Below are 25,858 nucleotides of genomic sequence, written 5' to 3'. Positions count from 1 at the left end.
CCCCCCCCCCCCCCCCCCCCCCCCCCCCAGCCAAGTGTTTATTTGAAGTTTTATAATTCTTGCTTAATCTGCTCGGATCTGCTGCATGTGAGGCAAGGAAAATAGTTTGGGCTCGAGTCATGTGCCAGCGATTTTTTTTAATTTTATTTTTAAGTTCACATTTTTTTTAAATTTCGTGACCTTTTCGTGATCCTGGGTTTTTGTTTGGTGGAGGAGGAGGCCGGCAGCTCTCTGTGAGTGATCGGAAGCCTCTTGAATGTAAAGCTGCATTTGTGCGGCCACTATTTTAAGTTGTATCCAAACATGACGTCAGGTGTTCTATTAATTTAGTTTATTTGGATGAAGATTTGTTAGTTGAACCAACAAGTCCAGTGTCTTGTGACCGGACACTGCTTCACTGTGAAGGTGTTTTTATTTCACGTGAGGTTAAATATAATAATATTGGAGCCGCAGAAATGAGAGTTTTTGTTTTCATTTGTCGTGTTTAAAAAAAGCCAGTAGCTGCTGAGGCGTGACCTCAGACTGAGGAAACCATTGAGTGCCGTGAGGTCACTGGTCTGTGGTGGGAGGCCGGGTTACAATGCAGCCTGTGGAGCGAGAGAGAGGTGTGGTGGGGGGGGGAGGTTAAATGCTGCAAATACACATTTGAGTTTAATGAAGTTCACCACGTTGTGTCGAGTGTTTTCCGGTGGGCTGCATCGCAAGAAACCTCAACTGTCTGTTACAGAAGTTACTGCAGCACGCCGCCGCGTTTTTTCGTCTTCCTGTTTCAAAATGAGCTGGTACTGCATCCGCTGCTCCGAACGTCTGCATCAAACTGCACGGCGGCGGCGTCTTTTTCAGAGCACGTATGCAGACTCTTGTTTTGAATGAAAGATGATCAAAGGAGAAGGGGGGGGGGGGGATATGCAGCAGACAAAAAAAACATGGCCCCTGTTTGTACACAGCGATGGCTGTTCAGGCGCCACTCGGTGACCGCACAGAAATGCTCGGCCCTCGGCTTTACATCGACGCGCCGCATCTATTTAGGTTTGCTTTCTTTGCGAACATCGCGTCTGACCACTTTAGAGGCAGCTTATATTTTGTCGGGCCATAATGAGGGGCAGTTTGTCCGGCGCGGGCGCACCGTCTTGAGTTTCTTACAACATATATTCTACCAAAGATTTATGGAAGTCGAACCTGACAATGGATGACAACCATGCGAGTGGAAGAGTATAATTTTAAGCGGGGATCAAATTCCCCCTCTTGCAAATTCTATACTTTGTGAAATAACATTGCAGGAACGTGTTGGGAAATTGCTGCGGTGTTGTAACGGATATAGTTCTACACTGGAACTGGGTTGAACACAAATATTTAGGTTCCTGTGCCTCCAGTTGTCCGCAGTGACCCCCGCAACCGTTGCACTTGTTGACTTTTTTTTTTTTCCTGAGCCTTCACTGAATGGAGCGCTTGATTTGGTCCGTCTGAGGTTTATGGGGCCTTCAAGTCCTCTCTGCTGCTGTTTGAACAGAGCCCTGAGGGGTTTTGCGTTACCTTGTGTGCTCAGTAGTGGCCAGACCTCAGCAGGTATGGGTTCAAATACAGGGGAAAGGGGGGGGGGGGGGTCGCTTGGCAACGTTCCTGAGCAAAGACTCGACCACGATCACCGCTCAACCTCGCCGTTGCTAATTCCCCAAAGCTAACACCCGCTCAGCTCTGCCTGAAGAGTGCGAAAAGTGGCAACCGCTGCCAGGAGGCCAAAAATAATAAATTAAGTTAATTTGCTCTAAAGGGAGGGTTGTTTTTGGGGGGGGGGGGGGGGGGGCAAGCAGCGAAGCATGACAACTCAGATCTTGCCATAGTGCCAAACCCCAGGCTTCCCAAGCCCAGTTCCCTGATTGCTCCAGTTCAACTCCGTAATAGCAAAGCTATCAATGTCTCCTTAAATCACTCTGTCAAGATGAGAGTGTGTGTGTGCGAGTGTATTTATTTTATTGGGTCTTAACTCTGATTCTTGGCAGGTTGCCCATCCTGCCAGGTTGCCGATTGTATTCACCAGATTGAAATAGTTCGTACTCCGTTTGGATATTCTGAATTCGACCTTATTCATAATTAAGACATGTGGTATGTGCCGATATTATTCGGGTTTTGGAAACATTCTTTGCACATGAATGCAGCTCATTTGGAAGATGCGTCTTAATATGTTGTTTTTTTTTGTTACGACACACCGCCTCTTTCCAGTTAACGACCAGCTCTGTGCGTTGTACACAAACCAACTAGCCAAGGGTTTGCAAAGCTGGAGAAGGGATGCATGCCATTATGAATGACTTGGATATGAACAGGTTTTTGGATATGCGCAAGTATCACAACGCCGACCTTTTCAACAAGGTGGTTGGAGGAATGAAAGAGGGAGGCTGTGTTCGTGCAGCCGAACAAGTCCGCCACCGGTGGGAAAACTTTGAAAATAACTCCTGCCGTTCCACATTTCCGTGTTTTTAAGATAAAATTGTAGAACACAACAGAAAATGGCGTCATTGGAATGTACACGGCTGCATGGGAATATCGGTAGGATATCGATTTCCATGAGCCATGTAAACGGCTTATTAGGAATATCGTCTTTTCCGGAATAAGTGCAAAAACACAATATTTGGAGCATGTAAACGTAGTCGCTGATGGCAGAGGGGTGGTGCCACCTGCACCATCAAGATCTAAACGACTGCGCAGTTACACACCGATGGCACACTGAGACATGCAGACTGGAAGTGCCGGGATCGAACTACGAATCTTCTCAACTCAACTTGGTTGTACCGTTATGGTTGTCTCGCTATACATTCATGCATACTAGCTACTGGTTTTGCCTGTTTAGAGGTGCAAAGAAATCGTGCCCTGATTTTGAGTCCTCCAGGTATCTGACTCCTAGACAGCCGGATGATATTGAAAGCTCCATGCTGCCAGATGTAATCTACTTTCTGGCACGGCCTTCACGATGCCGGCCACCATGTTTTTCCCGTCATAGTCTACCGCGCTCTCACACAGCTCTCCTGATAAATACACGCTGGATGCGAGCAGGAAAACACCATCTGCTGCTCATCATTCTCTATTGTCCCCCCCCCCCCCGACGCCTAAATCGCCTTTCCTGTAGCGCGATGAGCTGCGATGCACCACGTGAGCTCCCGTGCTGTCGGCATGCGAGCGAGTAAGCGGCAGCAGGGACGTGGCAGGAGCACCGAGAGGACCAGCTGGAACTCATAGTGTCGTCTGCCAGAACCGGAGGGTAAAATGTGGCTTTTGACTGCTTCCACTCAGAGGGGACGCAGAGACGTGGTACGTCCCACCCGCCTCCCCGAATCCAGCGTTTCCTGTCACCCATCAGCTGTTTCACCTTTGAACTTCATATCCATGCACACAAAGTGCCAGCAACTATAGGCGAAGGACTTCATGGTGTGGTTCCTTGAAAATGGCTGTTTTTATATCTCTTTTTTTTCAGACTGGATGTGCAGCGGGAAAGTGGCGGTTTTGAGCTAAGACAACGATGAGCTTAAATACTGGAGCTGCTACCTTGGAGCTGGCAAGAGTTGTATCGCTCTGCATTTAGACTATAATGAGAGCTTTAGTGGTTTAAGGCATCCAGCGCGCTTTCTCACCACAGGCTGGAAACCCCAAGAGGCCATAATGGGCCGGGCCCAGACGGGAGGTGCCAGCGACGGGGCCACTCCCAGCGCCAAAGCAACAGTAGCAGTACACAAACGCTGGTTTAAAAGGTTAAAAGTGCTGCTCTCTACTTTTTTCCATTTATTGGCTTGGTGGTCGCAGCTGTATTTTAAGTGCTATCGTCTCTTAACCGCCACCCTGTTTCACTTTCATGTCCCAGCCAAAGTAATTTGAGGCTGCGTTTCTCCCCTTTTCGGAATAGAACAGACTAAACTGTTTTTCTCTTTCTCTTGCTTAACACCCCACACACACACACACACTCACCCACCGCCACCACCAGTCTGCTCTTTTTTTTTTTTTTTTTCTGCAACCAATATTTGTCATGCATCCTACAATGCATGTGTGTGACTTCAAGCGAGGACAACACCAGACTAGGTAACATCAGTGATGTTGAAACGAGAAAAATTTGCTTATTTTCTGAAAATGTAATTAATTCAGCAACTAATTCCATCATTATCTCCCAGTAGATTGGTAAAATCCTGAAAATGTAAGCAAATGCTAATAGAAACTGAAAGCACTGAATGCCTGAAGGAGCAGGTGCATGTTTTTAAAACACTGAACAGCCTGTTGGACCTCTAAGTGTGTATCCAGACTTCTTTTAATCGGCCACACCATCTCTTAAATCATCTGCTCCTGTTTTTCTTCTCCGGTGCCCGACTCTTGTAAATGCCATTTCTAACGAAAATGCAGTGCGAGAATATGCATTACGACTTTGGTTCACTGTGAATTGTCCGCGTTGCCGTGTTCCTTTTTTTTTTTTTTTTTGTCAGATGTAAAAGCGGTTTACATGGTTCTCCAGGTTTTGGGTAAACTTTCTGTACATATTTCTGCACGAGTCCCAATGAGTTTCCCCCTAAACAGAGCCCCTTTCCACTCCACACAAACTAATGGGACCCCAAATTTGATGCTAATGCTAGCTGTTTTGGCTAGCCTTGACCAAAAAATCCCCTGAAATGATTTGCAGAGTGTGCAAAGAACCCATTTAAAAAAACAAATTTTTCGGCCGCAAAATCCGTGCTCGGTGAGAAACGGCTCTTACTCTCGTCGTCTCCCCCAACTCCCACCCGGTGCACAGCTCCACCTGGAACAAGTGCATGTTGGTACTGGTGGCCCCTGTAGCTCGGTTAGCTTCCACTGGGCCGAGTGGCTGAGTGGATATTTGACGTTCCGCTCCAAAAGAGATTAGCAGTCGGCACTGGTGCTCGCTGCTGCTTCCTCTCCACCGTCCCAGCCTCTCCCAGGGGAACCCCGTTCTCTCTCTCTCTCTCTCTCTCTCTCTCTCTCTCTCTCTCTCTCTCTCTCCTTCCTCCCGATCTGCTATTGATTATGTGTTGGAGCCCATTAGTATGAACGTCTCTGCTTTACGCACCGGGGATGAGGAAATGATGATTCAGCTTTGCCCCGAGGCTGCTTTGTTTTTTATTTCTAGGATGAGTGCAGGGAAATGCACTATAAGCGGATGTCACACTTACACAGGTTAAAAAAAAAAAGAAGTCATTTTTCACACAGCCATGTCTTCACTCGTAACGAGTCAAAGATGAAGAAGGGTTATTTTTTTTTCTGGCTTTCTGAAAAAAAGCCCCTGGTGTGTCTGCGTTTGATGAAACGGAGCTGAAAGGCCCAGTCCATCCCCTCAGCCCACTGACACAGAGGGTCTGCAAAACAAAGGCGAAGGGGTCGAGGGTTATGAAATGACAATGCTCACAGTGGCTCGTCCAGGCAGAGGCGTGCTTTGTTGTCGGCCAGGAATGTGCTGACTAACCGTGGAAGGCCACAACGCCAGCCTCTCCTTTTGTTGTACTTCTCTCTCTCTCTTTTTTTTTTTTTTTTTTTGGCCAATAGACTCTGGAAGGTAGCTGCCCTGGGAGTCCATTTCCCTCCGAGCACTACCCTCCATCTGCCTCCTTCTCCTCCTACCGCTTAATATACTCCGTCCTCTCACTTACTCGCATTTGTTTTCATGAAAAGAGAATTCTTATCGCTGATCCGTCCCACTCGGCCAAGTTCAAGAAGACGGGGTTCAAAGTTCTTTCTTTTTGTGGACATCATTACATAATTATCAGCCCCGTGTGCCGACAAAGCATAATGTTGCCTTTTAATGGAGGAATCTCCTGCCCTCTTGTCATTTTGATTCATGCTAATGTGTTTTTAGCCCTAGTTGCAATTTCTCGGGTTGTTGTTCAGGGAAGCCATTACTGGGTTTTTTTGTGCCCTCGGCTTAATGCATCACATTAATGTTGTGAGGGTTCTCCAGGGGACAAATCCGTTTCAGGTGGAAGCTCCGACCCCATCATGTTCATCTCTGCCATAACCCTCTCTTCTTGCAACGGTTTTGAGAGGGTGTGTGTGTGTGTGTGCAGGTGGTTGTTCGAGTAATGAGGGAGACCCAGGCTGTAACACAATGGGGCCAGAGGTATGATGGATTGGACTTGCTTGGTCAGATGCGAACAAGCTGGAGTGTCTCTGCTTTTCTTTTCTCCCCGCTCCCTCATAGCGCTGCATGTCCTCTCGCTCCACAGTGGAGATACATCACTGCATCCTCCTCTTCCTCTTCCTGTTGCTGAAGATGCGCCCTAGATTTCTGAAATGAAAAATTGGCTTTCTTTTTTTGTCGTCCCTGCATCATGGGTATACTGAAGAAATTTCGGGCACAGGGTTCTCTATTTTGCAATCTTTTGTGTGTGTGTGTGTGTGTGTGTGTGTGTGTGCCAAAAGTCAACTATCTCAAAGTTGAATATTTATTTTTGAAGGATAGCTCTGTTTTTTTGCTGCGGTAAGTCAGCCGTGTCTGTTGTTGTAAGAGTGAGACCTGCGTTCTGATTTAACACCAGAAACCCCAAAGGATCAGGTGTGGCTTTTCCTTTTACGAAATCTACAAATAAAGTACTTTTCACTGGCATACCAAGCCAATAAAAGCTCTGTAGTGCAGCGCTGGGCTTTCATGAAGCCTCCACAGTTCCCCCTGTCCTTCCTGCTCGACCCCCAGTCGGCAGCTCAGGTCTCCTCTCCAGCCCCTGGACCCTGATCAGGGAGGGGCCTGCAGGGTAAGTGCTTGGGGGGGTTGAATAGCTGCCGGGGGAGTCGCGCTGCGGGTGTAAACGCATGAATGTGCCGGCGGAGCAGATGGGATCAGGCGAGGCCGCGACGCTCTGCGCCGCTCCACACGCTCACATCAAAGGCAGTGCCGAAGGGGCGGTGGAGGGGAGAGCGAGAGAGCGAGAGAGAGCAAGCTGGGCCAAACTCTTCAAAGGCCTCTCTGAGCAATGCCGGCCGCTGATATGCGACGTGCAAAACTGAATGATGATGTAATTGCAGACCTTCGAGCTAAATCCGCTCCCATGCAAATAAAGGTGGAGGTGTTCCCTTTGCCCAAGCACGGCGAGGGAAACGCTTTGCACGTTTGCGTTGAAGCCGGAGAGTTTAGGCCTGAAGGTGTTGGGTCACCTCCCGACTGTGGAAGTTTGAGTCTGTTCCACAGCGAGGAGGCCAGAGCACGTGTCCGGCTGCTTTGTACAGTCGACACGCTGCAATAAGAAATCTACCAAGACTGGTTTACAATTAAAAGGAATTTAATCCCACTGATGCAAGTACAGTATTTACCGTGAAGTACACTATTTCCATGAAATATTAAATCAATAAAACCCCGTTTGCAAAAAACTCAACTCAGCTCCTCCAGGTATAAAACCCGTCCGTCCTCTGAGAGCCATCACGCGAGAGAGAAAAAGACTTGAAATTAAACCACCCACATCCGTTCGAAACACCTCCTCTTCCGTTTATCCCGATTCCTATTGGCTAACTCCAGGAGTGTATTCGCCTGTCTGCCTTTCTGTCCCTGAGTTTACGAACACATTCAATGACTGTCAGTTGTTGTTTAAGACTTTGCAACTTTTGGCAAAAGCTTCATGTCTCAAATTCTCCATCTAGCTACTAATCCTAAAACACTTTATGCTTATCTTAATTATGCATTTCCAAAACCCTTATGTTTATGACTAATTATGAATTCTTAATTATTGAACACTTTTATTATAGCTACTAAACACAGTTCTATGTTCAAATTTCTTACACGACGCTCCCTGCTAGTGCAAGGAGTTTAATTCAACGGGAAACGTTTTTTCTTTAATCTGATTTCATCAGATGAGTTAATCCACTGGGCGTTCCTAAAGTACACAACAGGTGGCACAGAGCTGACGTGGGTCTTTGTGAAGTTTATACAGTGTGTGTGTGTGTGTGTGTGTGTGTGTGGCATGTACTTGCCCTGTAATGCGTGTTAAACCAAGCACGACCACGGATTCTTTCAAAATGCCCCCATGATCATCAGGCTGATAACTCATTGACAGCTCCCATGACAGTTGAGAGGTGCACACACACACACACACACACACACACACACACACTGCAGGAAGGTATCTCCCTCGCTGAGAGCGTGCGGCGATAATTCACTGTTGTTGATTTCGGTTTGCCAGAGGTTATTTGCATGCCTCGGATTGAAGTCCTCCCCTCCTCGCCCTTGTTTTTGTGATCGCGCGTCCCTTTGATGTTAAAATAGCAGTAAACAGCTGCACTTTTTTTTTTTTTTTTTATTGACGTGGAGTTCACGCGGAGGTCGGCCTTTTAACTCGCGCATCCTGGGTCGGACTCGGAAGTCAGGCTTGCAGCACAAAGCCTTTGTTGCTGGGTTGTAAAGAGGAGACCTCCATGTTTCCAGCATGCAGAGTGTAGCAGTTCATGACGATCACAGGACCATCCTCGGCTGAGAGGTTCACAGGGCTGCAAATAGCGCTTCTCTTCTTTGTCCCTTCGTCTTTTGACTATTTTAGTTTGTAAAGTGACGACGTGAAAATTCCTTAAATGGCTTTATTGACACCCCAAGCTATTCAATAAAGTAGCTTATATTTTTCATTATTTTTGCTTAAAGGATGACTTAATAATTAAGGGACCACCAACTTTCACGTCCGTACGAGCAACGTTCTACAGATTGCACTGTCGGCAAATTTCATTTTAATTGCATTAATTCATGATTTAAGTTCGGTAACCGTTCCTGGTCAGCGAGCGACGTGTCCAGACAATATCTTGAAACACTGCGGTCAGTTCGGTGAATGGATTTGACATTTTCCGGCCTGCAAATTGTGTCCGCACTCTCGTAGTCCCGGCTCTCACCTCTCTCCTCCATTTATCCAGATTCGTCCTTCTGTTATACGTCTCTGTACTTTAAAAAAAAAAAAAAAAGAAGGCGATTGAGCTATCGGCTGTTCTTTGCAGTGTTTGGGCAGTTTGTCCAAACACACTTGGCTCGCTAATGATAACTTGTCCTCGGACATGTCAAGGAACCCAGTTTCTCCGAATGCTTTTTTGAGAGAGAAAGGAGAGGTAAAGTGGGAGAAGACGGGAGCGACAGAAAAAAAACAAAAAACTGGCCAATACAGCCCTTTGCTATTCAGTCTGCATCCCACAGGCATGTGACAAAGTCAAACTGTCACCCCGGGGTGACACGCATCCCGCAGGCATCTCGAAGTAAACACATCCCTGAGATGCTGCTCTGAGAAAGAAATGCATACTGAATGTCTTCACAGATCTATCATTAAAGGAATATTTCCACATTTTGGGAAATATTTACGTATTTGCTGTCTTTCTGGGAGTTCGATGAGTAGATTGGTCTGAGCAATATGAAGCTACAGCATGGAGACCTGTTAGCTTAGCATAAAGACTGGAAATGCTTGGATCTAGACTAATGGGTGTTAGCAGAAGCTTCCATACTAACCGTTGCAGGAAGCGGCACCAGGCCTTTCGTTGAACTGCTTTGTGGTGAAGCTGCAGCTCTGTCGTCGTCGGGCGGACAGACTTCACGTGGCTGCAAGGACCTCATCGTCTGATAATCCTGGTGGCAGCTTCAGTTCATCAATAAAATCACATCTGATGTGACAGAAAATAATGATCTTATCAAATCTCAGAGGAGAGGTGTGAATTTAAAAAGATCTGAATCGCTGATCGAAACCCATCTCAGGAAAAATGCTGGACTTCCTAACAGATGAGTCCGACCATTTGCTTTACTGGTTTCTAGTACATACAACAATCTGCAATAGCTCTCCTCAGAAAGGCTTCACACTCCACTGATGTTTTCTCTAGCACTGCTACAAAATACTAATGAGAGATCAGTGACAATTTTACAGTTACTAAGCTCGCCTGCTCCGACCATTTCTATATTATTCCGGGTTTGATTTTACACCAGACCCTCGTCGTGCCCGACTTTAAGCCATTTCCTACTGGCAACCACACGCAGCATATTTGGGGGAGCTTCTCTGCAGCATTGCCTCAAGTTAAGCTCATGGACAGAGGATTTGGTAAGCTACTGATGCATACATTCGTCATAATTATTGTTTTGCAAAAGCCAGAGTTAGAAGCGCCCCGGCAACGGGGAAAGCTTCAGGATTCAAATTAGAGTGTGGGATTGAGCTTTAAAGTTGTGGCAGAAGTTTTTATTTTTTTTTTGCATCCTAGAAAAAACGGCACCGTCTTTGCACTCTTACCGCTTGCCGGTCGTTCTCGGTCGCTGCATGTATTAAAAGCTCGAGTTGGCATGGTGCGGTTGTTCTCTCACGAGTTGAGGCGGCATGGGAGAAAGGTGAGGGGAACCTCACCCCCCCGAGTATACACTGCGTTCTCTTCACGGGCTAGAAAACAAGCAAAGCCTCGCAGTGCAGCTTAAAGCAATTCTCACTTATAATTGCGTCATAATGAAGCGCAAAACGGTGAATGCAAGTACATTTCTTTGTCTCATCGTTCCTTTCATGAGTTCTTTCTGTCTTGTTTTCTGCTCTCTCTCTCTCTCTCGGTCTTCTCTCACTCTGTTAAGCATGGAGGAGGGATGGGGGGGGGGGTATAAATGTGAGACCACACATGCTGTGTCAATGTTTGCTAGAATAATTAGAGACAATGTGGGCCAATAACGGGAGGAGTGCAGTAACCTGAACTCACGTTGTTCTGCCCCGGCAGCAACACAAAAGCCATTCACGGACGCACAGATCCAGCTCGCTCGGAGCAGCAGCAACTGCACTTTTAGGCGGCGCAGTGCACGCCTCCGAGGATGCGCAGGAAGAAAAACTGATACGTTTCTGTGGAACCTGAACAGGCCGCGCTTTCCCTCCACCGTTTTTTATTTTTTTTATTTTTGTCCGCTCAAAGTGATGCTGATGTCACCCTGAAAGCCTTTTTTTAAAGCACTGCCTGTACACCCCTACCCCTTGTCACCCTCCCCAGTCCACCAACACATGGCCCTGGCTTAGACGGCCCTCTTTAACTCGAGGATATCCGGCCACTCGGTATGCAAAGAGCCTGCGGATTCCTGACACGAGTGCTAGAGCTGGACTCGGAGGTGACTTTCAGCGTGGCCAGACAACTGTTGGATTAGTGGGACACTTTGCGTTGACGCCGAGCCAATGGGAGGGAGCCTGGCCAGCAGCGGGGCGTACTTGGTCAAATTCTTATGAGTTTTATATATATATATATATATATAAGTTTACATTTTAAGCATGCCAATGCTGCTTGTATCCAGCACGACTTACAGCAGAGGCGAAAGCTTACATTTATTTTTTTGTCCGGAAAGTAAAAAAAGATAGATGAGAAGCAAGACCTCAGAGAGAACCAGAAGGGATTTGTATACTTCAACACAAGGCTGAAATATTGTCTTTAGCATGGGAGGGTCAGAAATGGGATTATATGCCTGAAGATCCCCAGACAATGCACGCTAAGTGTCTCCTAAACCGCGGGTGTTCCCCTGGCTGTCGCCGAGTGACCCCGCCGCTGTGCTCACACCCCTGGGTGTGGACCAACTGGTTTGTCCCCTCCGGTGTCCATCTTGAAAGAGGACACCGCTATGGGATGCATACATCCCCCCTGGAGGTCGCTGGTGTCATTGTGGCACCTGTCCCCTCCACTCTCGGCCCGCGTCAACAGCTTCCATTTATTTACATTCACTCTTGTTTTCCGGAGAGCCGAACTGGAAACGGCAGAGGAATGGTTGTCGGTCGATGGGAGTTTGTGATTGCTGCACAATTGTTGCTTTTTCTCGGGTTTAAGAAACAATGTTACTACACTACCTTTACCACTACCACTACATTCTTTTACTGTAGTATTTCTAAACCCAGCCACAGCGAGAAAGTCTTTGAGTCTCTCTGCGATGCTGCAGTGGTGCTTGCTATTCTTGCTTGGACGCAGTGCTATGTATTTAGGCTACCTCTCATGTCGTATTTATGGATACTTGTCTGCGGGCTTGATTGCAGTCACTTTTTGTTTGTTTTTTCGACGAACCGCATGCATCCCAAATCGCACAAGGAGCTGGTTGGGTTCAGAAATATACTGTATAGCATAAGCTTCAACATCTTTGACCATTCATACTTATTGTTGTTCAGTTTATTTTGACAGAATAAACTCTTCTCTCCTTTTCTTTTTAAACTTGCGGATACGCAACAGATCTGATTTTGTCGTCTTCCCAGTGTTCTCATTTAATCATTATCAAATTCTCCTCCTCCTCCTCCTCCTCCTCCTCCATCTCTCTCCTTCTTGTATCTTTCCACCGGGCTGATGTTCTGTTCTGTTCTCCTGGCGGCAATGTGTTCCTCATCACAGCTTGTGTTTCCTCTTATCTACAGTTCTTTTATCGGTGGCCGCCACACATGCCCGAGAGAAGGGGGGGGGGGGGGGGGCAGCTGATGCTATCAGCAGGTGGAGATTTCACCACCTAGTTCAGGGGCCCATCGGAGGGCCAGACCGGAAGGGTCTGACATGAATGTGAACCACTGAACGTGAGCCCCGCTGTCATTTGAAACACCTGCCTTTATTTTAGTTCCTGTTCTTAAGTCATGACAGCGACACAAGTGAGTTTCTTGTCAAACTATTAAACAACCATCCATGGTAGCGTGCACTGAGCGTGTGCGGTGCATGTGAGGTCCTTGCACCACAAAAAACGGACAAATCCTCGCCGCGGAGGGGACGGAGAGCAGGGAGGGATGGTGGGGATGGAAAGGCGGGTAAACCAAAGCACGGGCTCACAAAGGCCTACAATGATATCGCTGGTTGATATCTGGATGCTTGGGATGCCTTGGATGGCTGCTGTACACTTTTGGCTTTGTCTTTGCGGGGATGAATAGAGGCCTCTGTGGTAGTGATGACAGGCCTCTCCGGGCTGGGCCCCGGCTGGCTGGCAGACGAGGTGCTGGAGGTCGGGAGACTTCAGCTCTCTCATAGGGGCCGAAGCCCGACGGGGGATGCTGGTCGTCCCGGTTCACCCTACAAAAGACGCTGTTGTTCTCCGCCTACGACCGGCCCCTGTTATTGTGACATGCCAGGTACACTTACACACACGGGATCTCGCTTGGAGCCAAGGGCCCGCAGCGCCAACTATATCTCCTACCTGTGTTGGGATGTTTTGACATGTTATAGGGTTAGCTGGAGAATTGGCTTGCAGATGCTGAATTTTCTGCCTAAACTTAGGAAAGCAGCGTTATCTAGCCCATCGGTTGTTGGCTCTACGTGAGCCAAATGTTTCAAGGATGCAGCCACAAGAAGAAAAGGCAAATACCGAAACCTGTTTGTTATTTAGCTGATAATTAAATATTGGCATTGAAAAATCGATACCAGTCACATCCTGAGGGCAACAAGTGAACAGGTGGTCAGTGATCAATGCTTTTAGAGACAAGTATCGGTGTGTTTCACTTTGCAACTTTCTGAGGTATTGTTTTCCTTTTTATGAACAATTTTTAAGCTTTCATTCAGAAGCGATGGTCAGAATTAGAGAAGAGATGATGGACGGCGACGAGAGAGCTTTGAGTCCCGACTGTGGGCCGCTGTTAGCTGGTTTCTAGCTGAGAGGTAGCGTGCAGGTGCTGCCTTCCAGTCTCATGCTCACCTAGTGAAGCACAGGAGGCGTTTCAGGAAGCGGTTTCATCATCGCGCTGCTCTAACACAGAGCAGCCGGGCCAAGACCAACGTGAGGTAAACACACTGCTCACTGGACTGTGTGACTCACCCTCCTGACATGCTAGCAGCACGCCCTGGGGACTCTAATGGCCGAGGCTAGCTGTGTGTTTTTTTTTCATGTGTTTTTTGAATTATTAACGAAACGAGGAGAAGCTGTAAACGGACCGAGCACAGAAGATGGGGCTCCCACACGCGATGCGCGCAGAGCAGGCCGGTCTCCCAGACCCTTCACATGCCCTCCAAGTTCATCCCGATCGGCCCGCTTGAGGATTCACAGAGCCCCTTTGATCCGCATGCTGTCCTCCCAGCTGGGGGGGGGGGACGCGAGTAGCCCTCTTTTTGGTCTCCCGTTTCAAGTCGTACATTCTTTCCTTAAGCACCCAGAGGGACCTCTGGGTGCAATGGAATTTCATATGCAAAAATAGGCCAGACTTGCCAGGCCTATTTGAATATGCATTCGTCCTCTTTTTTTGTTAGCTTTCATCATCCTTGGATCCTCCGAATTAGATATTCATCTTCAAGGTGTCACGGCGAGGCGTCTGTTAATTTTGGCTCAAGGAGCGACAGACGGACCTTCCCCGACCCTTCGTCTCCCGCCGTCCTTTTAATATTTTCATCACGCTGATGATGAGTTTCAAAGGGGTCTGTATTGGCCTCTGTCTGGCCTAACAAGTGCCTCGCTGTTCAATACAAACACGGAGGTGGAGGCTCAAAGTGACTGCCCGGCAGGCTTTAAAAAGACATCACATAATCACACGGCAGTATAAACCGGCTCAAAGCCACGCTTCCTTTAATACGAGGCTCTCAAAGAGCCGGGGAATTCTGCTAGCTAGAATTCTTGCGTGGCTCCTATTTTTTTGTTTTTCACATAATTTGCCAAATCTGCAGAATTCCCGTGCACCGAGCGTTTGGCTTCCGGAGAAAGCTCTCGTTGGCATTTCTGTGACATCCTGTCTGAATTACGGTGACTTTGCATAGTTTTTCCAGCTTGCTTTCCTTTCACCTCCAGAGGCAGTATTTTGCCATGGCTGGTCCCTTTTGTCAGAAAAGGACTTGCAACCTGCAATCCTCTTAGATGTGGGGCCAAATGCCTCAGAGGTTACAGCCAGCTAAGTGGTTCCTTGTTTCTAATAAAAAACAAATCAAATAACATGGATCTCTAGGGGTTTATAACACTGGAGTCATGAACTCTTGGGCAGATAAATCTCTTCCAAATATCCCCATACAAAGACATGGATGTGGGAGGAACTTGTTGGCTTTGATTGTATAATTTATAAACCACAACGTGCTGAAGAGAGCAGAAGGGGAGCGGGCGAATAAAGCTCTGACCACTCAGCGATGGAACAGCCCTCTCGACTGTGAAATGACCTGATCTTTAGAAGTTGGCCATTACCTTTTTCAAAGCGTCCCCGGTAACGCTGATGGCAGGAAGTGCTTGTTTAACTCCCCGGGGGCGGTCATCCCCAGGGTCTGCTTGTTCCCAAACCCTCAACCCCATAGCTCTCTCTCGCTCGCTCGCTCGCTCTCTCTCTCTCTTCCCCCCCCCCCCTTCCCCCGGCAGCTCCTACCTCTGCTGGCAGTGCGACCAGCGAGAACGGCAGGAACAATACTGCGTTTGTGCGCCGCTCTGCACTCGGCCTGCTGCTAAACAAATGTTTCGGAGGAATTCTGGTGGCTGGCCTTGCCCCCGGGCCCAGGCTGATCCCACAGTGACTTCATAAACACTCTCTGGGGCGATCAAAAAGAACAAATCACCCTTTTATAGGGAGCTATATGGTAATGGGATTATTTCCACAGTAATTAATGTTTACTTTTCTCTCCCTTTTGCCCTCTGTAATTGCCACTGATGTTGTGGTGACATTTACAGGCTGGTTTTCCCGCCGACCATCCTAAATAACTTGTTTTCGTGCTGGTTTGGGTAATTAATTTGACACGTTTCTTCTTTCTTCTACTTACGAAATCCTGATAATCAAACCCACTTAAGTGGAAGAATCTCAAGCGTATCCCCTCCCACAGTGGAATGTATGAAATCCACAGACCCTGTCCTCGGGCGGTGGGGTGGCTTTGACGGGGTCGGAGATGAGGGGGATTGAATGGCCGGGTGACATGGATCCACACCCAGACCTTCGGTCCATGTGGCCCTGAGGTGACTAGTAAAAGGATACACACATGCAGAATAAGTCTGGACACTATGTTCCCTTTTTTTTCCAGATGCAATGGAGTTCACCCAAACCACAAAACGCCGCATGAATTTGTCTTTCAAGAAACAATCTGTACAATCCACATCAAGCTGTTAAAGTCCAAATTAAATAATATGCGGTCAGCTAGCCACACCGGTCCTATGAGACCGTTTTTATGCTTCCATGATGAATTTGCATTGGTGGATTGTAGCCGTAGCAAACATATGAAGAGAGAAAGGAAGAGACCGGATCCAAACTGGAACCCAAACTTACACAGGACACCTCGCGTCGGTTCCTGACCCCGCCTCACCTGCTGACACCTGCCACCGCCAGTGTTTTCCCCTCCAATCATTTTGCCAGCACCTCGGCCAGGCCTCAACTTGGCCCTGCACCTTTCTGCCTTTTATCTCCACTGGTGGAGCCAGCCATTGAAGCAACCTCAGCGCCTCCTCCCCCCCCAACCTTTCTCTCTGTCTCTTTACCGCGCGCCTGCACAATAGCCTTGCCTCGGCAGAGTTCCAAGAACAGTGTTTGTCCGATCACCACTGCAGCCCCACCCCCCTTTTATGTGTGTGTGTGTGTGTGCACTGTTTTTCAAGCAGTTAGAAGGAGATGTGGCTGGATAGTTATGGTAACTTAATTAAATTGTCAAAAAAAAGGTGGATATCTGGGAGGAGTTATGTCGAGCATTGAAGATTCGGGGATTGAAATTTGGCATAGAAAGTGTTCGATGACTTGCAGTTGGAGAGCTTCCAAGCCTTTGGTGGGAAATGAACTCTCCGGATTGAACCATCGGTACAAAAGATGAGCAGCTGTGTTAGAAAAGATCTGGTTGTTTGAGTAAACATGCAAAGGTACCTCTGTACCTGAGATGTAAACCTGATAAATATTCAGCAGTTTAAATCTGGTCTCTTAGGGATCGTGGGTCAATTTCTGGATGAATTTGGCAACTCTGGTGTGCCTTTTCATTCCCAATAGCTACAGCTCTGAATCTGTGACTGGATTCCTCTCCATAGCAACAGGGGCTGAGGCTCATGGGTAGTGTAGTATTTACACTACCCACATCCCCTTCTGACACATCAAGCACTTCAGATGACACCTCTCATTTTGCAACTCAGGAAGCGGAGGTTTTGGATGTGTTCAATGATTTGAAAGTGCACTTCATCATGTGCTTGCTTTCTCTCATTTACCCCGTCATCCTCTCCTAAATACACACACACACACACACCTTTTCTCCAGTCCTATAAGCTTCTTTACCCTGAGCCCAGCTGCTCTGCCAGCATAGGCCCGTTTCATTCCCTTTTGTCCATGCCACTGACCTCCGAGCGCACTGGGAGCGCACCTCTGGGGGCCTGGACCGTAGCCGGACGCTTGATGTGGACATTTTTGGAGCAGCGGGTCCCCCTCACCCGGGCAACCAGGCCCCTTTTGAGCCCCTTACCCCTCACTGTTTGCCCAACCACTCTTTCCTCCTCAGCCCAATCTTCTTCTTCTTCTTCTTTCTCGCCGTGGGCCTGGGAGAACGCCCCAGAGACGGCGTGTTGTTTTGTGCTCGCTGCTTGGTTGTGCTGCTGGTGGCCGGCTTCCTACGGTGCACCAAAGCCTCCATTCTCTTTTCTCTCGCTCTCTTTCTTCGACCTCCTCCAGGGAACGAACCCCTGTTTGATCACATTAGGGGAGAAAGAGAGAGATCAGTGGTGCTTTTGACATTCCCACTAGCTTTTGACAGTCTATGCGCTGCTGATCAGTTTGCCCGGCACCAGCAAGTGGCCTCTTTTGAATTTCTCCTTTTTTTTTTTCTTTTATGTTTTTTAGGCCAGCCATTGTGAATCCTTTTGGTTAGAATGTGTGGGTAGAGCTTAGCAGGACCGCTGCATCAGTTCTTATTTCACACTTTCCTTTCGATTTGGCTCTCGCTTCTGTTTGAGGAACAAAAAAAAGAAGAAGCTTGTATTGACCACTTTTTCAACTTATGCGATCATAGATGTAGAAAAACGTGCTGTTCAGTGAAAGAGTCTCAGCATGCGGATGTGCCACTTATGACAGCCTCTTTGTGGCGATCAAAGCTGAGGCAGGACCATATTCCGGCGGTTGGAAAAGCAGAAATTCATGCACTGCCCAGTTCGTTAGAAAAGTGGAAGTCAAAAGTTGAATTGCAGCTCGGGTGTTGAGCAACGAGGGGAAATCCCTTTGATATGATGCTTATCACGACCCAGAATCACATCTTGGTTTTGGGCACGAGCACTTTACATCCATTGGAGGCCATGCTCTCGGAGACGCAGAAGGCTTGAAGAAGAAGGCCTCTGGAATCTTGTTTTATTTGTGCCAGAAAATGCCTGGCCACAATTAACCAACCACAAGCATTCTGAATGTCAATTTAGGTCATTTTCTACCCTCACAAAAGCCCCGGACTTGGAGCCCATCAAGCAGAAAAAAGCTGATGTAATGGGTTTAAGAAAATCTCCAAGGGGAGTCAAACCTCACCCACACTCCCCCTCTCCCTTCCCCTCCTTCTCTGTCCAAAATCCCACCCCCTTATCCTCCCTTCAAACTCCTCTGAAGCGGTCACCACCTTGGGTCACCACCCAAATATGGCCACTTTGATCCCCGGCACAGCAGGTTTGAAACTTCTTTTTTTTTTCAGGAAGAGTTTGAGCTTTAAAATAACAGTTTGTGATCGTTACCACAAAAAAAAGAGAGAAAAGGTTTGTGATTCAGTGATTTAGTGTTTGGGGTGGGGGCAGGGGAGCAGGAGATGAAGGCAAAAGGGACGAGAGAAAGAAAGAAGGGGGGGGGTAAAGAAAAGAAATCCCAGCCTTGGCACACACACACACAGACTCTCTGTGCAGCGTAAAGCACAAAAGAAACCTGTAACGCCTCCAGATTCCTTCTAGTCGAGTATCAAAGACATGCTTTGCTTTAGAACAAGAGGCTAGTGGGTAAGATAGGACCGAGTGAGCCAGTGAACCCAGCACTGGCTCGGTTGGGTGCTGCGAGTTAATCTCTCAGATAGGATTTATTTTTGCTCCCCCTTCTTCTTCTTCTCCACCTCCTCCCTCTCTTCGGGGATATCGGTATTGCTGTCGCTCTGAATAGAGGGACTTGTCTAACCTGATCGCTGATCGGAATAAGCGCAGAGATGGTCAGATGTGGGATAAACCTGCCCACTGGTCCGTCCTGACGGTGTCTCAGACCTCCCAGAATAATAACGAATAACAATATGAAGGTACTTTAAATTACCCGCATGAGTAGTGAAATATCTCACATTTTGTTGATGATGTTACACTTGTTATTGAAGGCTTGTGTTGACGATAGTTTACAGTTGAATTCACTTTGAATTCACTTTGCATAAAGCCTTGAGAAGTTAGCTCTCTGCAAATTTGACTATTATTGTCTCTGTTTGCAGCCGTGCAAATATGGATTATGGATTCATCTAGCTAATCGCTTGGTTGTTTCTAGAACCCCAATTTGATGTCTTCAAGGTGATTAGCAGGAACAGAAAGTTTGGCATTTTTCGCAACCAAAATACGTAACGAGCGGGAGATTTGAAAGCTAATCTCTATGAAACGGTTTCTAAGAGACCTCAAACTATAGCTTTGGCTTCTCCGTAACAGCATTTCTTGTTTCTTATCAGCCATCAGATGTACCACTAAGTCTTCCATGCACAGATCCGTGCCAGTGTACCATTCTGTAAATGCAATGTGAAAATTGATGTGAAAATCTTGCACGCGTCCCATTGAAGCAACAACAAAGACAATAGGCGTTTGGAGAGCGTCCTAATAGCTTCGGGTGCTGCTGTTCTTGCAATCCAAGATGACCCCTTAAGGAAGGAGAAAGCCTCCATCCAGGTTGTCATGAACAAAAGTGATGGTGGGACCATTTGCAGAACCGAGAGAGCAAGCGAAAGAAAGGGAGAGGAAGGGAAACTAAAAGCGGACGCAAGCGAGCCGAGGAAAGTGTCGGAGGGTGTTCTACATGCAACAGTTTTCAGGAGGAAAATCAGTCCCTCACACCTCCTCGCGCACTTATTTTTCCCGTGCTTTCTTTAAAGGTCTGTACATTTGCGACAAAATCATAAAGGCCAATCGCTGGTGGCGCTAAATGCATTCCACATATAGCTTAATGGTGCGCCCGCTCTTCATCTCTTTCCCCGGAGTGCAGCGTGACCTTAGCCATCCGACCCGGAAGCGGTGGAGGTGAGCACTTCCTCTGGTGTATTTGGAGCACCAGTAAGTGTTTCCTAAAGAAAACAAGTTGGAGGCGGCCGAAATCTGAAACCAGCGCTAATGCTGGCTGCCTCTCCACCTCCCCTCGCTCCCTCCCTGTGGCCAGGGGTGGGGGGGGGAAGCGGAGGTTAAGGAGAGAACGGGGGAGTTGCCGTTTCTGTACGAAATCCCGCCGCCTGTGCGCTCCATTCATTTAAATGTGTGAACATGTGCATGTATTGCAAGTCCTGTTCACATTCCTCTCAACTCTCCCACAATCCTCAGCAAAAACCGTCCCGGTCCGGCCACGCCCTGACAGACACCGGCACGCATGGCCAAAACGGCTTGTTTGTGCAGTTGTTGTTGTGTGGCAGGTCGTTCACTAAGTTTTGTGTGTGTGTGAGTGGGTGTGTGAGTGGGTGTGGACAATATGAACCTGACCTTTACAGAATGTCTGTCTCTTCTCTGAGGAGCGGCAGGATTACAACACTCTTCTCCCACTGTAACTGTCACACACACGCATACCTGGTGCGAGTCCACGGCATTAGAGTCCACAGTCTCTCTGATTTCATATTGCGGCTCTCCACTTTGATATGCCAGGCCCATATGTGCATATTTGGCAAGTGACTCCGGTCATCTGAAGTGTTTGCCATTCCCTTAATCTAATATCTCAAAGCATCGGGGTTTAGGTGGTGCTTTGGCTTATGATTGCGGGCCAGCTTGCCCGCCCTGGACCCGTTTGATCTCCACAGGCCCACCTCTGCTGTGGATTCCCCACATCGTGTGAATCCAAATAGGGAAAGTTGCCGTGGAGACTGGCCACATCGGAATCCTCTTTTGTTTCCAGGAGAAGAGTCGCTGAGCTGAAGAAAGAGCCGTCCGATTATTTGGTATTTTCGTCCGTTGACTTTTGGCAAAATCATATTGAGATGACATAAATTCGGACGATCGTATGATCATGACACTGAGCAAAGTACTTATGGAAGTTTCCTTCCACACATTTTCTCGCGTGCCTCCCACGAATGTAATTCGTGTGAGAAGTAGTGAATGAACGAGACTGATTATACCGCAAGAGGTGTGTGACTGTTTTCACGTAGTTTTGTTGTTAATAAAAGCGTTAAAGAGTTGAGCCTTCACGGTTCGTAGCGGAGACGATATGGCCTGTTTTTTTCCCCCATCATCTCAAACTTTTGGGGGTCTGGACGAAGGTAGCTGCCATGTTGTCCACCCCCAGAGGGCAGGGTGGGAGCGAGATGAGGGAGGGGAGGAGGGGCAATATGGGCCTATGCTCTAATCCCATTCCAGCGGGCCGAGCAGCAGCAGCAGCTTGCGTCGCATTCCACAACTCCGGGGGCTTTTTGGGGCGGGGAGGGAGGGCGAGCAGCATTCCTCCATGGCCGGGGGCCCATCAAAGACGCCGCGCGACATCAAAGGCCACTCAGAGCCTAGGTGTTGATGACTGCAATCCTCCCCTCGGTCCACTTTTAGCAACCTCAACCCCTCGGCCCTCTTAACACACACACACACACACACACACACAGCAGGCTGACTGCGCCAGGTATGTCCAGCCTCCCTCCCCCGGGCTCACCAGCCGTTCTGCAGCAGCATTAATCATAGCTCATTAAGTGGACTTTTGTTTTTATGGCGAGGGCCGGAGCCGGAGGGATGCCACCGATATTTGGGGCGGTGGACGGAGTTTTATATGCACAAAACACTGAATGTGGTGTTGAACGTTGGCAGAAAATCTTTCCTCGATACTTTGTGTTTTGCTGACATGAGTTTTGTCAATGAACGATGAAAGAAAAGCTGATGCGTAGAGAACACACCAACGCGTGTACACGCTACTCAGCAGTTGTGTGCCGTATAGAATTGTTTATTAATGAGCACCATTTCCCTTTGTTTGTTCCATTGGTAAGTCACTCTAATGAATTCATTCTTGCACCTTGATGCTGACAAATAATTCATGCTCTCGTTCGCCTACTTCTGTGATCGTCCTCCGCAGGACGGCAGCCCTTTTTGCACACGGCGATGCGTTTGCTTTGCGGTTACTTTATCTTTTCACATAGATGCTGTGATCTCTTCGGGGAAGGAGGGCGGCAGTTGTTTCCACTCCCCCTCCTTCTCTTTCCAAAATGGTGGCACCCAGCCCAATGTTGACCCCTGAACTTTGTCGGCCTGTCCTTTGTTCGCGTCACTCCGGGGTTTAAAGACTGAAGAGCTGAAAGTGACACCAGAGGGACCTTCGAGTGTGCGTACACACACACACACACACACACACACACACACACACGCCATTGACGGTTTCGGGATGCACTCGCAGAGAGTTAATAGAGTCACAAGCTCGGTGTCCTGCTCAGTGTTAAAGCTGTCAACCCCAGAGCCTTGTGCTACATATCAGGACATTTACATGATATTAGGTGTCCTCCGCTCACTCTGAAACCATGACACTTGTTTGCTTTGCCCGTTGCTATGAAGATGGCGTGGAGGTGATTTTCGGGGACGGTTGAGGGGAGAGCGAGTAGTGTGTGTGTGTGTGTGTGTGTATGGAGTGGGGGGGGGGGGGGGGGGCAGATGACTGCACTGAGGCTGGCATCACAAAGCGGGCTTTTCTTCATGCGTCCTTGACTTAAGGGAAAGTTGTCTTAGCCATGTAAAGACTGTTGAACACCGTGGGCATGACGAAGAAATGACAGACATGAAAAATACACTGCAAATATCATATGCCGTGGGCTTTTATTGTGAAAGGTCAGAACGGGTGGAGGAGATCCGGTCTGCGCTGCCTTGTTGCTTTGTGGTTGGTGTCTTTATTTGTGGAGCGAAAGATCAGTAGAAAAACAACCTTTTTCCTATAAAAGCGGTTCAAAAAAATCATTTTGACATGCAAATGAATTGGCCTTTCAAAGTAAAAGCTTCTGTCTTCCATCACGTGACACACTTTGAAGCCATAACTGTAGAGTGAAGTTCCTAACAACACAAAAAAATGTAACTTATGTTCTCCTATTGGCAAATCTCCCCTTTTCAGTCCCCAAGACTTTGTTTTTTTCCTTTTACGTTGGTTTTGACTGCCAAAACAAAAGATGGACGCGGACTAGCTTGGCTAATTGTTCCTTTAGTCCCGGTGGAGAAGACAAAAGGGAGGAAGTCTTCATTATTCGAGAGGAGAAGCCGAGGGATCCCTTTACGGCGATAAAGTTACAGGACGTGGAGTGTCGGCCCCACCTGTAGGGCCCTCCCAGCTGCTCCGCTGTAACTGGATCCCACTCCCTCTCTCCTCAAGGCTACCAGCTCTCTTTGAAGTTATTTCTAGTGCTGGGAAAGAGGGGCAGAGAGCGACCGAGAGGGGCAAAGAGTGACTGGGAGAGTGAGAGGGGAGGTGTGTGTCTGTCGTGTGTCGGTGCATACATTTAAGTTTGTGAGTCTATTTGTGCATGCTATACATAGAAGGCTCCAACTCAAAACTCTTACTCCTTTCTTACCGCTGTTCAATCTGACATTGAACCTCTCTGCACAAGGATAAGAAAACTCCCACAACAGGCGGAGCCTCGGTTGACATATTGTGATATGACGTAAATAAATCAACGTCTCAATAAGCCCCGAACACTTGTTATTCATGGGCTACAAAACAAACCACCCGATAACTGGATTGACAGTTTGTCAGTGCAGAAAATCGATTGAACATCTTTTCAAGGGCAGTGCAGAAAGCCCACTGAACGGCCACATTTTCAAAGTAAGAGTCTTGATGCGTGAAGACAAATTTTTTCTCGAGAGAAATCAGTGACAAAGGTCAAATTCTGCAAACAAGGTGGAGTATTACACATATCTTATTGTTGACATGATAATAGACATCCGTATCTGTCCAGTTATGAAATACAAGTAACTGTTAGGATGCAGAGGTAACAGTGGATTAAGATGATGCACAAATTTCATCTAAAATATGTGATTTTTTATTTTTTTTTGTCAAGAAACCTCTTTAAGAGCGGCGGTATCTGCAGCCGACGACGCCGGCTGCAGATACCTCTTCTGCGGATCCTCTTCTGAGTGTTGAACACGCAATCTGCACCGGAGGCTTAACCTCACAGCACCTGAACTAAAAGGACCTGCTGCATAGGAGAGAGCCGTTGGGGAGGGCGTGATAATGACATAGAAGGGATGCAGATGGATGAAAGCTGCAGGAGGCGTTCCTTTTAAGGTCGTTTGTGTGTTCAATTTCGTGTTTTTGTGTCACCGTGAATGTGATCGGTTCTAGCGTGCAGCAATGCTGTTATTGGGAGCAAATCGGCGGGTTTGTCGACGAGATATCGCTGCGTCTGTGTGAAAGTACTTTTCTCACATACTTTAAATTAGTATCCCGCTGTCGCCCACAACAACTGTGACTCATAGAAGCAGCACCCGTCAACCGGGTCTGTTTCACCCTCCATATGTTTACCGGAGGTCTGACAAGTGTGTGTGTGTGTGTGTGTGCGTGCGTGCTGCCAGGTCGTTTGTGTCCTTTATTGCCAAGAGTGCAGGAGAGGGTTGCGGGTTAAGCGCCAGCAGGTTCCTAATTGGTTAAAGCATGTCAGGGTGGAGGGGCTGGAGCTAACATGGCGTGAGTCATTTTTGTGTGTTCTCGTGATATCCTCAGTTTAGGTGAAAGATTTGGTGCTAATGATATGAAGTGATTCTTTTTACAACTTTTTATTTTAATCGTTTTAAATGGATTGCCTCAAAGATTGTTGTTGTTTTTTAACGAGATTTGACATTTTACAGGCTGACGAGTGATTGATGGATTAATTGTAAATTAAAATAATCATTAGTTGCAGGCGATACAAGTGCAAGTATTAACTATCGAATGATGTAACCGGAGATTCAGTCACTTTTTGGTGGCAGACAGCTGTACCTGTATGAACTCCGTCGGTTGCAGTCATGTTATTATCCGTACTATCTCTGGGATCCCTCAACACAACCGCCCGCCACCTCTGTTGGCAAGACAGCGCTCTTCCAGGAAGTCCATAACACTTCCCCCATAGAGCGGGGGTGCACCAGTTTAGGAGGGAGAAGTGATGGTGGAGGCAGGAAGGGTCGATGGAGGAGGGGCCTTTAATTTGCCTGAATTAAAGGCCCGGGTAGGTGGGCGGGGGTGAATGAGTTCACGGTGAGCGGACGGATGGTCAGTAGTGAGAGATGCCACCGAGTCACCCACGATGTGTGTTTCAGACTACACACTAAACCTCCACACACACACACACCTGCGCTCAAACGGTGAGATACGTAAACACACGCACGGCGCCGGGAGAAGCAGGTGGGTGCGAGGACTGGCAACGTGCCCAGGTTTTTCTTCTTCTGCATTTTTGTGTGCATGTGAAATAGGTGCCAGCTCTTCTTCTAAAACAATAAATAAAATAATGATAATTCAGAAAAAGAAACATTTGAACAACGGATTCGGAGGCAGCAGCTCTGGTTGTTACGACAGAAGCTCCTCCTCCGCGTGACCTGAACGCCACCGGTGAGACGGGTCGGAACTCGGTTCTGGGTTTAAATATTGTGTTTGGAGATTTCTAGAAAGAGTTGGTGTTTCAAGGACATGCATGCAGCGGTCGAGATCAGCATCCCGTATTGATTGGTTCAGCTCGCGGATCCAATCCGCCCACTCGCCTTTTGATGTTGTGAGCTCCTGGTGTGTTGTAGCGCGGATGCCTTGTTGTAATGCGCTGCACATTAAGCACCATGTTTCAGCAACGCTTCATACCCGATCAGGTTCACAGGGCTCTCCTGCCCGCTGGTGTTAAGTGCAAGAGGGGAGCATCATCTTTGAAATTTCTGCTTTGTCAC

The 25,858-nt window shown here is 47.8% G+C and overlaps 1 protein-coding gene across 2 annotated transcripts in view; it reads left to right on the top strand.

The window, feature by feature from the left end:
- znrf3 (zinc and ring finger 3) overlaps positions 1-25,858 on the top strand; it is a 58,488-nt gene that overhangs the window by 669 nt on the left and 31,961 nt on the right. The window lies entirely within an intron of this gene.

The sequence above is a fragment of the Melanostigma gelatinosum genome, assembly GCF_949748355.1.
Source record: "Melanostigma gelatinosum genome assembly, chromosome: 6".
Taxonomy (NCBI): domain Eukaryota; kingdom Metazoa; phylum Chordata; class Actinopteri; order Perciformes; family Zoarcidae; genus Melanostigma; species Melanostigma gelatinosum.
The sequence above is the reverse complement of the archived record's forward strand: the minus strand, read 5'-3'. Positions and strand labels throughout refer to the sequence as shown.